The following is a 12,422-nucleotide window of genomic DNA, read 5'->3' on the forward strand; positions in this document are numbered from 1 at the left end:
TATCACCCCAGACCAAACGACAAGCAAGGAACACCTGCTGGAAAACCTCATGGAAGGGCCTGAACCTTGGCCTAGATGGATGTCTTCAGGAAGGCTGGCTGCCAATGAGAGCTGAGCTTAGCAGCGTAAAAGGCAGACAGTTCTCTGTCCTATCCGGCCAAGTCACATTGCTCCCAGAGACAAGGGCCCATTCTTTGTGTGCCTTCAGGGTGGGTCAGTGATCAGGAGAGATTAAAAACTTGGCTTAAAAGTGGCTCAGATATGATGGAGATAGGCTCTTGGGAAAAGAATTATGACTTGATGGCTAATGGTCAAGGTCAAGAGATAAAGGTTTCACTAGTCTTTTAATAGTCTCAGGTGGGAGAAAACTGGTATATCTATTTAAGAAACTGCATTCTTGTAGATTCCCAAAATTTAGGTATCCCCAATTTCCCCACCATACACACCTACATACTTTGTATATGTATATACATATATACACACACATATATAGATACACATATAGACACATGCATAGAGATACAAATATATATTTATGTACACACATATATATATAGACATACTATATATATAGACATACACACACAGACACATGCAAACATGCAAATATATAAAGAGAGATGTGTGTGCATGTGTTTACAGAGAGACATGCATGATATACATGTAGAGATGCACACACATGGATATGTAGATACATGCACCCACATACTGCTATTATATCACATATTAACTCAAATAATTGTCAGCTGTTCTCCATGAAAAATAAACATCCCAGCCCTAAGCCCGCTACAATTTGACCTCACCCTGCTTATACTCAATTATTCCTTTCTTTAACATTTATACTTTTCTTTGCATGTTCTACACTGGTGTTTCTTTCCTCCTCTTCCATCATTTAAAAAACATCTTTGTGATTTCTGCTTTATCTGTGAACCACCCATTTTATTAGTAATTTAATAGTTTTAAAATTAAGTTAGTGTTCTCTTAAATAAATTTATTCTGAAAGATACTTTTATCCACAGCATCTTAAGTGAAACACTGGTATCATTCACCATAATATAAAGGCAGCCATAAAAATAAATACAATGAATGGAAAATAATGCTGGTGAATTCTAGCTGGGGCAGGAGCCTTCCAAAGACCTTCAGCTAGAGACCTACTGACATTTTGTTAGGAAGGGGAAAAAGCTGGTTTTAGAGACATGATACTTCTGACTAACACTTTTTCTTTGACATAATCTAGAAAACTGGGAAACAATTTTAGAAGGAAGCCAACGATTCTGTTGATTGAATCTGGTATTGGTGTGACCCCTCCGTCAATCTCAAGAACCACCAGTTTGCAGCCTACACTTTGAGAAATAGTGGTTGGGTATCCAGGGATTTGCTGGCTGGAAGCAACCAGTTTGAGGGTCACACACACAAACTGCCCACTGATGCTTCGTCCTACAGCTGGCGTCCCGAAACTCCTAGGGTGCCCGTTAAGTATAAATTCATTCTGGCTTTTAAATCTTTTATAAGATAACATGTTTAGCTTCATCCTCACTTCCCACTGTGTGTCTGTAATTACCTTCTCTTGCTCCTCTTCACATATTCTACCCCCTGAGTAAACGGGACGTCCCCATGTCCTCTAAATAAGTCTCATACTTTCAGCTCTCTACCTCTGCTCCATCTAAAATGTCCTTTCCCACCCATCTCCTCCTAAAGCCCTGCCCATCCCTCACGTCATATTTCAAATGTCACCTTGCCCAGGAAGCTTCACCTGCCTTCTCCAGAGACACAAACACCCAGGCCAGTGGCTCTCAAACTTGAGTGTCCCTCAGCACCACCAGGAGCTTCTGATTCAGAGCGTCTTTGGGGAAGCCCAAGAATATGCGTTCCCCAGTGATGATGATGCTGCTGGTCTGGGGACCACACTGTGGGAAACCCTGCCCCCTGCTTCCAGGTAAAAGTGGTGACTGAACAACTATTACCCCCTTACTTGTCTTACTGAGATCAGGAGGGTCCACCTGAAACATCTGAAATATACCAGGAACTCCCCGTTTTAAATCACTCTGTTTACCCTGATGTATTAGGTCCTAGGGCTAATGTAGCAAAGTACCGCAGACTGGGTAGCTTAAACAATGGAAGCTTTGGACTGGAAATCCAAAATCACAGTGTCAACGGGGTGGGTCCCTCCCGAGGGCTCAGAGGAATCTGTTCCATCCCCTCTCCTAGCTTCTGGTAGCCTCAGGCACTCTCCGATTTATGCCAGATAAAAATATTAGTACTTACTATTTTAAAATTAGATGTGCCATCGCATCATCTTCCCTCTGTATGTCTGACTCTGGATCCAAATGTCCCCCTTTTATAAGGACAGCAGTCATTTTGAATTAGGGTCCACCTAATGACCCCATTTTAACTTCGTTACCTCTGTAAAGTCTCTATCTCCAAATGAGGTCACATTCTAAGGTCCTGGAAGTTAGAACTTCCACATATTTTGGGGGGAGCCAGGCACAGTTTGATCCATAACACCCTGTCAAGTAGCACCTCTAATGCTCAGAGGGTCATGCTGTGGAGATAAACAACTCACTTGCCTTGAAGATACATTAGCTCATAGATGTCCCTCGTTACCGGTCCAAGCGTCAGAATTTGGGCTACTGGCGAATTCTGCTCGGGTTAGCAAAAGTGGATTGCTCATGTTGTTATGCAATGTGCTGACCTGGTAGGTAACTTAAATGAAAGGGTGTTGGTAGCCATGTAGGACTTTGGATCCTCATCTCACCAATGCTTTTCTCTATATAGCTTTTTTCTTGATAGATTAAAAAAAGGGGGGGGGCTGTTATATAACTGCATTCCATTGCACTAAGTTAACTAAAGTGACTCGAAGCCCTTCTGTGGAAATGTAGTGATTGCCTCTCTGTTGCCTGCAGTAAAAGCCCCTGAATTACAGCTCCCCACCCAGGGTCCAGCCCTGCCCCTCTCCGTCTCACACACATTCAGTACCCAGAGTGATGTTTCTAAAGAGCATGTTTGACTACGTCACTCCCCTGCTTACAACGCTTTAATGCCCTTCCTTCCATCCTAAAATGAAGTCTAAACTCAACAGGACATTCAAAGGTCTTCCTTATTCTGTGTATGACAACTCCTCTACTCCCATCTCTAAGCCCTCCTCCACACCTGGCTGTCCTTCCAGACAGGCCCAGATTCTTGCAGCTCCTCCTAGCCCCTGTCACACTCCTTGGAATGCCTTGCCCTCTGCTCTGCCTAGACTGGGAATTGTCTCTGCTCTGGTGACCGTTAGGGCCTGATCATTCTGCCTTGTGAGAAGATACCATGTGCATTGCAGGATGGTTAGCAGACATCCTGGCCTCTACCCACTAGATGCCAGTAACAACTACTCCCCACCTCCAATTGGGCCAAAAATGTTCTTAGACATTGACAAATGTCCCTTGGCCTAGATAACTCCAACTGGTCCATTAAAAATCAGGGTGGTGCCACCTCCTTCAGGAAGCTCTCTGCTCTTCCTCCAAACCCCACAGTGCAATGATTATACCACATCCCTCACACTGCAAATTGATTGCATGTTTACTTTGGGTCTCCCCCGTATTAGACTGGACCACATGTGCTTCTACCTTGTGTCTCTGATGCCAGCACAATGCCTGTCTAAGCAGGGCTACACTCTAGTGTTGTATTTACAGACCAAGTAAATGAAAAAATGAGTGGGTAAGAAAGGGAGAGATGGGGGTTGGTCCTGCCCCCCTGGTGCCAGATGTAAAAAGGTTTCACTGCCTACAGCATTTTCTTAGCTCTTCTCATACTCACCACTCAAAGGTCAATGAGAAGATACGCATGCTGAGAGGGACCATATATGAATCGCACTCCAACCCCACACCAAGCCTGCTCTCTATCCCTGGGGTCTCAGATAAATGTTATTTTTATAAAACCAGAGTCGATAGGGTTTTTTTTTTCTTTGTAAACTTTAAAAGATAGGAGTTTTTGGTCTTTGTTTCTTGGCTTTTGTTTGTTTTTAGGCAAGAAGTAAAGATTTCCAAGGCTAATCTCCCCAGATGCAGGACAGGAGCAAGGCTTATCAGCGCTGCCACCTACAGAGCAGCAGGGCAGCAGAGAGACAAGCAGCAGAGGGAACAGACTGCAGGGGTCAGCAGGAGCCCCTCCAGAAGATCATCGTGGCATCAGCGCCATGGAGGGGCTGGCTCCTGGCCCTTCGGCTAGTGAGAGAAGACTATCTTTTAGAAAAGCTCTGAGAACAGAGTGACAGGCAGAAATATGTCCACTCTCTTAGCTATTTACCGTATTTTTTGGACTGTAAGACGCACTGGACCATAAGACTTCCTGCAGTGGCGACTTGCTCCTACCTCCTGTGACCCTGCTCCACTGCCGCCGCCCCCTCCTCCCCCCAGCGAGCCAGGTAAGCTACATTGGGACTATAAGATGCACCCCTATTTTCCTCCCAGATTGGGGGGGGTGCGTCTTATATTCCAAAAATGTGGTACAAAAGAGCTAGGCTGAAGCAGAGAGAGATTACAACCCCACATACTCAGCCATATAAACTCATAAATACACACATACTCACAAACACAATTTCATGCATTCATACTCCCCCAAACACACTATACATACATTTAACACACATTACAGGCAAACTGTATATACTCTATCTCGAACACATAAAAGAACATCACAGGTTAAATGCAAGGGAGAGGCAGCTGTTGGAGGAGATGCAGCTGTAGGGGAGATGCTGCTGAGGGGGGAGATGCTGCTGAGGGGGAGATGCAGCTATTGGGGGAGATACAGCTGTTGGGGGAGATACAGCTGTTGGGGGAGATGCAGCTGTGGGGGAGATGCAACTGTGGGTGGAGATGCAGCTGTGGGTGGAGATGCTGCTGTGGGGGAAGGTACAGCTATGGGGGAAGGTGCAGCTGTAGGGGAGACAGAACTGAGGGGGAGATGCAGATGTGAGGGGAGATAGAGCTGTGGAGGCAAATGCAACTGTTGGGGAGATACAGCTGTGAAGGGAATTAGATATCTGGGATGAGGCTTGGAGGTCTCACATTGCTCCTGGTGAGGCATCTGTGTTTGGCAAGCGATCACAGCCTGTGTCTCCTTTCTGTCTTAGGTTTTGGGAGGGGAGTTTCTCAGTGCTTCCTATAAGCCCTCCCAAACCTCTACCTAAAACCAAAGCATCCTGGCAAAGTAACCATGGTTGACTCATTCCCCTTTCTACAATGCTCACTTTCCATCCATAAGTGACTATCCAAGTGGGTGGAGTTCCAGGTGGTAATTAACAACAATTAATGGGTGCTTTTTTTTTACTTCAATAAACCTTATCACCTTTATACTTTGAAAAGTGAATTTAATATTAAAGATCTCACTTCTTCCATGAGACCTTCCCAGTTTTACAAGCTACTTGTTCCAACAACTCAGCCTACAAAAGGTATAATGCAGAGTAGGAATTCCAGAGGGGGAGGTGTGCAAAATAAATCTTAATAAATTTTGAATCATATTTTCAATGTGCTGGGTGGGGTGTGGGCTTGATAATTAGGGAGAATCTTCAGTACAGTTTCAATAAAATGACAAATCTCTTTTGTAAAGAGATTACTCACTCTGCTGTACCTACTCCCTAAAGCTAAATTATTATATAAAAGCCTGACTTTGAACAAGCTAACCAAGTTTCTTAAGGCAAGTCACTGTGCCCCAAGCTCTTTGAAACACAAGTATGCCTTAGGCAAGCACTCTAAGTGAGGCCTCTTACTAGCTATAGGGCTTCTGAAGGGTTGTTAATGTCTCTGAACTTGTTTCTTTCTCTATAAAATGAAGATAATGTTTCTTGTCTTCCAGGAGTGTAATAAGGGTTAATACACACACAGTGTGTGGTACATATTAAGTGCTCAATAAATGCTGGCTGATACCTTGGATATGATTATGTGTTCTTTCCCAGTTTCCATCTCTGACTGTCAATTTAACCCCTTCTGTGGAGCCCAATTCGAATCCCATCTCCTAGTGAAGTCTCTTCATGAATGTGCTCATTTGAAGTAAACCATGTTCTTCTGTAATCCACACCTACCCTCTGGCACTTTACCTGATGTCCCTCTCCCAGGGCACCATTAGCTTTCTATATTGGAATATAGTCTCCAGCACATCTTATACTCCCTTCTTACCATAACTACCAGGGTCCATTTCTAACTGATCCTCATGTCCCCCTCAGTACCCAGAACAGTGAGATGCATATAGTAGGAGCTCCATGTGGGTTATTCATGTTAGTAAGGTAACAGAATAGCAGACCTTGTGGTTGGCTCCCCAACATGCACTCCACCCTATTCACAAAGTAATTGCTCTAAAACAACTGTAGAATTTCTGGTGTACCAGTGACATGGTAGTTTTAAAAGATGTCCACAGCCCTGGCTGGTATGGCTCAGTGGATTGAGTGCCAGCCTGTGAACCAAAGGGTCGCCTGTTCAATTCCCAATAAGGGCACATGCCTGGGTTGTGGGCCAGGTCCCCAGTGGGGGATGCACAAGAGGCAACCACATCTTGATGTTTCTCTCCTTCTCTTTCTCCTTCCCTTCCTCTTCTCTAAATATAAATAAATAAAACATTTAAAAATAAAAATAAAATGTGTCCACAAAAAATTTTATAAACTCTTTTCCACCCTTCAAAAGGAGAGATTGACGATTGACCCCCTCCTGTGCACTCAATGATTTACTCCTAATGAATGGAATTTAGTAGAAGTCACAGCCTGAGACTTCTGAGATGAGATCAACAAAAACACTGTGGCTCCCTTCTTTCTCTCTGATCACTCACACTGGCGGAAGCAGCTGCCATAACATGTAAGCCACGGAGAGGTTCTCAAAGTGAATAAATGAGGCCTCTTGCCAACAGCCCTGTGAGCAAGTCATCTTGGCAGCAGGTCCTTCAGCTGTGGTCTGCACTTTACACAACTGCAGCCTTGGCCAATGTACTGACCAGGACCTTGCTCCTGAATTCCTCGCCAAAAGAATCTGTGAGATAAAAATGTTATTGTTTCAAACTGCTAAGTTGCACATTATTCATTAGGCCCCAATAGCTAACATGCATTCCATCAGTACATGGTTCAGGAATTTGATCCAATCCTGGACAATGATACCTTGAGAGGAAGCTGCTAAGGGAGAGTGGGTTTGGGGGAAGGCTTACTTATGGGCCACAAAGGTCAAGTCTCTCTTCTGTGTCTGGATATGATGCCCCAAACCTCAGGAATATCTTTGGTACCAGTCTGTGAGTGAAGCCAACACCAGGGACTATAGGGTGGAGAGGATGAAAGAAACCAGGCTCTTGATAACGATATTGAACCACTGAACCCAACGATCCCAAAGCCTGATCTACTTCCAAGCCTCTGGTCATGGGAGATGATAAATGTATACATACATTGTATAGGCTATTTTGAGTCAAAGTTCACTTGCTTGCAGGTAAGCACATCCCAACTCATCCGGAGTAACATTTAATAGGCTACCTGGACTTTACAATAAGCACTATCCTTGACACTTCCCATAGACTGTGCATTCTCTCCAGGATTCTACAGTTTAGGTATTAATATCCCTATTTTATGTCTATGGTCATACCACCCTGAACGCGCCCGATCTCGTCTGATCTCGGAAGCTAAGCAGGGTCGGGCCTGGTTAGTACTTGGATGGGAGACCGCCTGGGAATATCCCTATTTTATTATTATTTTTTAAAATTTATTTATTTTTATTCAGTTACAATTGTCTGCATTTTCTCCCCTCCCCTCTTCCCCACCCCAGCCAGTCCCATCTCCCTCCCCCACCACTATCCTCCCCCTTGATTTTGTCCTTGTGTCCTTTATAGTAGCTCCTATAGACCCCTCTCCCCACTAGCCCCTCCCCACTCCCCTGTGGCTATTGTTACAATGTTCTTAATTTCAATGTCTCTGGTTATATACCCTAAGAACCCTGAAACACCAATCCAAAAGAACCTATGCACCCCAATGTTCATAGCAGCACAATTTACAATAGCCAAGTACTGGAAGCAACCTAAGTGCCCATCAGCAAATGAGTGGATCAAAAAATTATGGTACATTTACACAATGGAATTCTATGCAGCAGAGAGAAAGGAGGAGCTCATACCCTTTGTGACAGCATGGATCGAACTGGAGAGCATTATGCTAAGTGAAATAAGCCAGGCGATGAGGGACAAATATCCCTATTTTAAATATGAGGAAATTAAAGCTCAAAGAGGTTAAATAACTTGTCCCAGGTCACCTAGCTATTAAAAGGCACAACTGGGATTCAGTACATGCCTGTTGAACTCCAAATTCACATTCTTTCCAATACATCACGCTGATGAGCAAATTGGCACACTAAGAAAGCTCCTCAAGATAAACGTTAACTCCTCATCTTTGTGTAGAGCTCAACACTGCCTTCTGCCATGGAGCTTTCCAAAGCTGGACAGGTCTTGATGTGATTATTCACTGCTCACTATGTAAGGTATTATTTCTCAATATCCTACAAAGGTACCACCAACCTTCAATTATCTCAGCTGGGAATGCTCTCACAACCATTCTAGCCCACAGTGAAGGCTCCCTGATCTGAACCCCTACTGTCCTGATAACTAGAACTATAATTTAGTGCTCAAGGGCTTTCAAATTGTTCAATCATCCTAACCTGCCCCCTATCGACCCAGTTTTGTTTTGTTTTTTTACTGTTGACACTATTACAGATGTCTCCCATTTCCCCCTCTTTGCCCACCTCCACCCAGCCCTTGCCCCCCTCTCCACTGGCCTTCATCACACTGTTCTCTGTGTCCATGTGCTACATACATGTTCTTTGACTAGTCTCTTCACCTTCCTTTATCCAGTCCCCCTCTCTCCATGCTGCCACAAAGAGTAAGAGTTCCTTATGCCTAATACTTTCATACAAAGACTTGGGCTGAACAAGAGAAACATCTGGCACAGAATTAGATCTTAAGAAACATTAGGAACCATAATTTGGTTGCCAATACATATACACATTCACACTGTCTGATCCATGGAAAGGGGCTACAATATTATTTTTAAGATCATGTCTACATGACTTTTTGATGCATTGTGAAGTTTGACTTGCCCTCCTTTATGTCTCTTCTTTCCTCCATGTTTTTGCTCAATGCTTGTGAGGTCTTTCCTAATGCCATTCCTAAGCCCTCAAACTAAGCCATTCTTCTAAGCTATCAGTGTGTTCTGAATATATTTTTAATAAAACAAGCATCGTATTGCTTTATGATCATCTGCTCTGGAAAAGGTCTTGGCAAATCAGTTATGTGAAAAACCATACTTTCAATTCCCCAAGTACTAATGGCTTATATTCAGCAAATTCTCAATAAATGTTAATGAAATAAACAGACACATTTATCATGCACATGCTAGCCAATGTCTGCTATGTTTCTGTAACAGTTATCATTGGTCTCACCCAATACATTGCAATTAGATGTTTGAAATTGTCTCCTTTCTCAGACTGTGAGTTTCCAAGGGCAAGGAATGGCTTCTTTTCACCATTGCGTCTCTAACATCAAGCACAGGGCACAAGACAAGCATTCAAATATTTGCATATAAATGTGTGATGACTGCTATCTGTTTAGTCAAGCATTAAAATAGGTACAGTTCCCCAATCAATGGCCAATGAATTATTGAACAATACAAAGAAACTGGTCTTGAATTAAACATTTACTATTCATAATCACCTGAGGGAAAAGAGTTCAAAGAGAACTCTTTTTAAAACAAATTTTTGGCGACAATTAGTGGATGTCATATCCTTTATTGAGTTGGTGGCAGCTTCTTGACAATTGGCCAACACCTTCCTTGGTGCCTTGCATCGTTCATTTACAGACCTGACTCAAGGATTTCTGGGAAGGTTTGCCCATGAAAATGTATCCTGGGAGTTCAAAACCACAAAGTGGCATATTTAAAAATACAGATACCCTCTCCAGGGAGTTATTATTTCCTTCCACCAAAAAGAAGCAAGTTTAAAATGTTCTTCCTTCCCCTTATGTTTGCCAGGGGTCTCTGGCTAGTTCACATTCTTTGGCACAGCAGGCTCCCACTCAGGCCTCTTCAGAACTGGCCTGCGCTGCTCAAGTTGCGGAAGAGGGAGGTTCAAAGTGGGGCACGGCTTCACCATCAATTAATCCCAACTGATCTCCTGCCAGAGGTGACGTCCTATCCTCAGGGTTTGGCAGCAAGCCTGATGGAGATAAGAAATGCCAGACCGGGCCAGACCAATGGCCCATTCAGGCCACGGCACTGTCTGACAGAGGCATCCAGAGACATTTTGTAAAAAAGAGCTGCACGTGCCTCCTATGACATCAGTCATCAACAATATGCAAAAGTCCTTCGGTAGCAAATTATCTTGGTGGCCCATCCAATTTCTATGCCCTGCTTCTTCCATGTTGATGGACTCCCCATTTTGTTCAGGTGTTTACCTTCCCCCATGAAGCTCAAATTAAATCCTTTCTTCCCTACACCAGGGGTTCTCAACCTCAGCACTGTTGATTTACACCAGATAATTCTTTGCTGTGGGAACTGTCCCATGCATTGTAGGGTGTTTTGCAGCTTTATGACTCCTATATGCTAAATACTAGTAGTAACCTCTTCACACCCAGTTGCAACAACTAAAAAATATCTCCAGACCTTGTCTTTAAGGAAGAGGGAGAGAAAATTGCCCCCAGTTGAGACCCACTGCTCTAAGCCAATATGATAGTCCCATTGCCTCAGCCAGTGATTGGTTTAGGGATGAGCATGTGACCCATTTCTGATCAATGAGACATGGGGAAAGTCATCCTGAGGGTTTCAGAGAATGTTTTTTTCACTCATGTTTTATGAAATAGAAGGCCCTTCTTCTTCTTCTGGTTGCTGACATGTCTCAATCTGTTGCTCAGAACTGCAGCACACATCTCTTAACTACCCTGAGAATGCAGCCAATGAAAAGAATGAAAAAGATGAAACTGTTATTTTTTTTAAAAAATCATGCCTCTTCAGTTGATTTAACCAACCCTAGGACCAGCACATCTCAAGACTTTTTTTTAAGGTTTTATTTATTGATTTTTAGAGAGAGGGTAAGGGAGGGGAAAAGAGAGACAGAGAAACATTGACGTGCAAGAGAAACATTGATTTGTTGCCTCTCGCATGCCCCCAGCCAGGGAATGAACCTGCCACAACCCAGGCATATTCCCTGACCAGGAATTGAACAGATGACCTTTTGGTTTGTGGGACAATGCCCAGCCCATTGAGCAACGCCAGTCAGGGAAATACCTTAAGACTTTCTGTTATGTGGGATGATAATAAACATCCTTATTGATGAAACAAATTTGACTTGGGGTTTTGTTACTTACAGCCAAAAGCATCCTAACAGATGTACCTTCCTATCTTTTCTATAACAAATCCATTTTCCCCTCCACTCATAAGGAGATGAAACACCATCTTTAAATGAATTCAGAAGCCAAGTTGAATAATTCAAAGAGCCCTGAATTCTGAGTCAGACAGAGCTAAGTTCAGGCAGCTGCTCCACACACATCTCTGTTATCTTCAGAAGTCAGTTTCTCTCATTTCTGATAATGGCAATACCATCAATTCTGCCCTTTTGGGGGATTTTATGATTGTTACATGAGATAGTGCATATAAAAAATGCTCAGTGAACTTTAAATTATTCATGATTATTATTTTATTTTCAGTACCTACCACCCTTTGAAGAGTGGTCCATCTATACATACACCACACAACAGTCAGACATTCTGCTAACACTTATTAAGCCTGACATTAAAGTAAGCACTGTGTCAATCAGTTCCTCAACCTTGGCACTGTTGACAATTCTGTGTTGTGGAAGACTGTCTTGTGCATTGTAGGATATTTGGCAGCATCCTGGCCTGAACCCAGCAGATGCTGGGAGGATAGCACTTCCTCCCCAAGTCGTGACAACCAAAAACGTCACCAGACATTGACAAATGGGGAACATTTTGTCCCTGAAGGACAAAACTGCCCTTCATTGAAAACCACTGTTGTAGATGATGGAGATATATAGGTAAAATGATTTGTTCCTAGAACTCAAGTAACTTACATTCTTGTATAAGCAATCATTTGTTTTTATACTATAAAACTACCACAACCATTATTTGTTAGCACATAGATCAAAGATACAGATTCAAATGCTGACTCTACTCTCTACTAACTTGGGACATTACTGTCCCAATCTCAGTTTCTTCGTCCATAAAATGGGGGTGATAAAGCCTACCTCTCTGGATCATTCCTAGAATTAAATAAGGTAATGAGTGCAAAACCCTTAACAAAATGCTGCATGTACCTTTAGTAGTTCATTGCATATGAGGCATTTTGGTGGAGAGTGCTGCACCAAAATTCCCTCAGATCTTCTTACCATTTCAGCAAGACTGGCTTGACTTCCAACAGCCAGCAC

At 43.2% G+C, this 12,422-nt stretch overlaps 1 protein-coding gene and 1 pseudogene across 2 annotated transcripts in view; one reads left to right on the forward strand and one right to left on the reverse strand.

The window, feature by feature from the left end:
* GRIN2A (glutamate ionotropic receptor NMDA type subunit 2A) overlaps positions 1-12,422 on the reverse strand; it is a 372,275-nt gene that overhangs the window by 229,188 nt on the left and 130,665 nt on the right. The gene's annotated exons all lie outside the window — the stretch shown is intronic.
* Positions 7,576-7,693, forward strand: LOC112315057 (5S ribosomal RNA; annotated as a pseudogene).

Source organism: Desmodus rotundus, chromosome 1, assembly GCF_022682495.2.
Source record: "Desmodus rotundus isolate HL8 chromosome 1, HLdesRot8A.1, whole genome shotgun sequence".
In the NCBI taxonomy this organism is placed as follows: domain Eukaryota; kingdom Metazoa; phylum Chordata; class Mammalia; order Chiroptera; family Phyllostomidae; genus Desmodus; species Desmodus rotundus.